This window comes from Octodon degus, unplaced genomic scaffold, assembly GCF_000260255.1.
Source record: "Octodon degus isolate 3935 unplaced genomic scaffold, OctDeg1.0 scaffold00007, whole genome shotgun sequence".
NCBI classification, from domain to species: domain Eukaryota; kingdom Metazoa; phylum Chordata; class Mammalia; order Rodentia; family Octodontidae; genus Octodon; species Octodon degus.
Genome location: NW_004524583.1, coordinates 20,870,392 through 20,874,923, shown reverse-complemented (window position 1 = coordinate 20,874,923; position 4,532 = coordinate 20,870,392).

The following is a 4,532-nucleotide window of genomic DNA, read 5'->3' as shown; positions in this document are numbered from 1 at the left end:
ATACAAATAATAATAATAATAATAATAATAATAATAATAATATAAATAGAGCTGTTTCAACAATTAATCTACTGGCAGAGCTGTGGAGAAAGAGGAATAATTTTCCACTAATGATAGGAGTATGTACTTGTGAAAAAACTATGGAAATCAGTATGAAGATTCCTCAAAAAACTAAAACAAGAAGTTCCATTTGACCAAGCTATTCTCCTTTTTGGTATCTTCCTGGAAGAATTAAAAGCATCGTACCACAGCTGTATATGCATGCCCGTGTTAATATATGGGCACAGTTTGTAATACCTAATTTTGAAAACAGCCCAAATGGCCATCAACCAATGAATGAAGAAAAATTTTTATACAATGGAATACTACTTACCCATAAAAAGGACAAACTCAAGCTATTTCTAGGTAAATGGATGTACCTTGAGACCATACTTAAAGTAAAATAAGTTGTGAATCATGTGTAAATATAGCACTGTTTCTCTGATGTGAGAAACTAAAATGGTAGATAAAGATCAAAATGAATGACTTAAAAAAAAAAACCCAATTAATCTAGGTGTATTCATGTGTACTCCCGTACTATTTCCCCCTTTTCATTTTATAAGCATTTCCTTTAAGCTTCTATTAGCTTATTTTATAATTGTCCACAGATATTTTAATATTTAAATTCCTATAGAATGTTAACAGATAAAGTTACATATTTTTACACAGAAATTTAGAAATCAAAAACATATACACCATTGTAATGACAATCCTGATGACTTTGATGGTATACTTAAATATATTTTTGTTTTGTTTTGACAAGCATTTTTAACCAATCATCTCTATTTAATACATAAAAATTTTAATCTAATTAGTCATCCTTAAATTAGATATATATCACAAGTTTTTTGTTAAAAGCAAAAGTTTGAATCTCAGAAAAAAAGTTTCATCACAATAAGTAATCTTGTTTTACATTTTGAAAGACATGTACAGCTTGAATCATAAATATATTTAATATACTCAGATTAACAATAATGAATTATCATACACATGTGAAAACCTTTGTTTCTCAATTTAGTTTTGTACCTAAACCATTTTTTAAAGTGAAAAATTTATTGGAAATTTTTCTGAAAAAATTTATCTTTTAACCAATGACTAATTTATTGAGGGTATCTCCTAAGAGACTATTGAGATTATTGGGAGCTCCTTATTAATGAATATAAAGGTTGACCACACCTCTTACTCATCAACTGGACTCCTCTTCAGTAATTTTTTCCCACTCTAGGAAATTTTTAATTATTTTAAATCTTATGATGAACTATATAAACCTGTTTCGATATCACTTTGACTGTCTTGTAATTTAGGAAAAAGCATGCTTTTAAGTCTATATCTCAAATTATATTTAGAACAATTCATCAAAAACAGAAAAAAAAGAGGAACAACTGTTAATTGAAAGACACACAGACACATAAATACACAAAGCCATAAACAAACATTCTTATAAAATGAAGAGTGCATTCAAGTAAATCTTTGGCCAAATTAAATTATAGTAACTATTACTATTTTTAGAAATTTATGATCATAAGTAGACTAGTCAGATTTTGTTATTTGTCAATTATTAGGGATCTCTTATTAGAAAAATTTGGAAAGAATAAGACATTTTATCTATAATTAATATGCATATTTTATATTTTTATGTTTTTGTCTTAATGCTGATAAGATTTATCTCAATTAGTTTTACATATTTTATCTTCTATTTAGACCTTAGATTTCTATTTGGTCATTTCCTTGAATAACTCCCGGGCTGGATCTAGCCTCATCACTGTTAACTTCTACTCCAAATGTGGCTTCATGGTACTCTGGTCCCCAAATAGGTCCATTAGCATTCTCTGGAAAAACACAAGCACACCCTTTGCCCCAGGTTAGTAGTGGACCGAGTCCCTTCCACTGTCTGGTATGGGGATCTCTCCAAAGGACCCTTCTTAGCCATTTTTCTCTTACCCAGTTTGTCATTCTGTTGCTTTATTTTTATCTTTTGTAAAAGTTTAAAAAAATTAATAGTATATATTGCCAAGTGAAGCTGGAGGGATTGACTCCCATTTTGTTTTAATAGAATTTTGATTGCACACTGAGAAACTTGTATTTTATATTTTGGAAAAGGAAGCCACACAGTTTTTCATTTAACCTAATATGACCTATCTGTAAAAAAAAAAAAAAAAGCAGATTAACTTATCTGAAGGTTAATGACAGTCAATAACATCAGAGATGGGCTGGGAATAAACGCTTCCCTGGCAAGTGCAAGGGCCTGAGTTCAATCCATGAAAAAAAAAAAAAAAAAATCAGAGAAATTAACCAAAAATCTAGACAGAACCAATTAATATTACCAAATAAAGTGTGGAAATCATGAATGGTTGACTTGAACACTGGGGCACATTATACCTTCAGTGCTTAAGTTGACCCAAATATGCAGAAATCATAGTTTGCATCCCTTTGGAGGCCACCATTAGGCCTTTTATTATTTAAATGGGATGTCCAAATCAAGTGACAGTTTAAGCCCAATGGCTAATAGATATTATTCTAAGCCTTTATATTTTTAAAATATCAAAGCCCTATTTTTAATGCCATTTTTAATTTAGGATTGTAAAACAAGCAATCAAGCTTATTAGGAATTAAAAGACTTTTAAGTAATCTTTTAAGATATAATTTAATTGCTGTAGGGGGAAAATTTGAAAGTTTTTTCTCAATGTCAATTGTAATGGAGAGACCCACTTTATTTCCTCCTTTTTTCTAACTTTCATTCCTGGGGTAATGGGGAATAAAATGTAGCTGCCTTACCTGGAGACCATCCACATTTGTGTTTAAAAAGCCTTTAAAATGCTTTTCTTATTTTTTTTTAACCTAATATGTCTTATTAATAATATTAAATTTTTTCTCAAAAAAGAATGACCGATTGAGCCATATAAGAATCTGGTTTAAACAATGATTTGCGTGGAGAGAATTATGACTTTAATTTCCCTGTACAAACAGCGTTGATTATACCAAACAAAACCTGCAGGCCATTTAGCACTGGGTCTCTATCTTTGGTTGATTTTACTCTCTAGCTCTGCCGGACGTGCTGCTAGCAGCATTTTAATGGGCTTCCTACTTAGCACCAGGAACACAGGTCTCTGTGGCTGAACCCGTCATGCAGATGCGCAAGTGGCTGAGAAATCCCAGCTGGGTCCGCCTAGGATGGAAGCGGATGGGAGCCCGGGCCCTCCCTGATCTCAGTTTGTGCCCCTACCCCCGGTGGCGCCCCAAGCTTGGAAATTAAAATAACTCCCCCCCTTTTTATCTAATTGAGGAAAGCTAGAAGATTTAAACTCTACATGTGAGATCTTTGCTCTATCCTCCTTATCCTGTTTAGGACTTGATTTTTAAAACAATCCTTTATCGGTGGTCTTAGAAAGTAACATATATAGGAACCAAGAAAACAGCAAACAATTTTGTATGCATCTAAAAACATCCATGGGGTTTCTTCGGTTGAATATTATCGTCTTGTTTATTTTTCATTAAATTCTGTACTGTTTTCAAAGTCTTATCTTGTTTTTATTCTCCTTAAAAAAAATCAGCCATCTTCCTTTGCTTCTCTCATTCACTAAGATCTTTCAATCAACAACCCTGCTGTCCAGAGTCTTACTTCTGTTGCTGTATTCTTTGCCTTTGCCTGACGTGTGTAGCACAAGATGATCTTAAGAACCTAGCTTTCTTTTCCCTGCTCTGGAGCAGCCACGTCTGCTGAAGCAACTCACACAATACACTAGATTATTGACCAGACTGATGGAGAAATCATTGAAGGAGCGTTAGCCACTGCCTGCGTAGCAAGTCTTCATTATTGCTGTCTCATGCAAGCTCCATTCACTTGCTACTTGTGATCTCCCTACATACCTCTTGCTTTGCTGATTTTCTCACATTTTGTGAAGAACTTGCGCTCATACACTACACGTAGATGCATGTGGTCCACCCTGTGCTCTTCTTCCAACAGCCTTGAGGCTTCTCCTTCATGTTCTCAGGAACCTATCCTACCTCCTTTCTTTCCTCCTCTTCCAGCCACAAGTGATCAAATCTCACTCTTCTGTCAGTTTTAAAGGAAGCTCAACCATCTCTCATATGTAACAGTGGTTTCCATATAAAGCCACGCTATTAACTAACACATTTTATTTTTTAAGTTTATTGGTACAATGTAGATAAATGTAATGAGCACACTCATCATCTGAGATTGCATAATATATCTTGCATCTTCTTTTTTTCTCATTCTCCTCACCTCCCTCCTACCCTACACCTTGGTTTTTGAGACTCTATCTGTCCTGTTTTTAACTCAATCTAACATTTTTCCTTTTGGCTTTTTGTACACTTAACAATTTTTTGACCTTGCAGATTATACGGAATTCCTGTGATAAAGGAAATATGAAAAGTTTTGTTCTAATATACATCTTTTACTGTGAGGTTAGCACATTGGGAATCAGTGGCAAGGTTTGAGGAGTCAGAGCAGTCCTGTATTAACATAATAATGG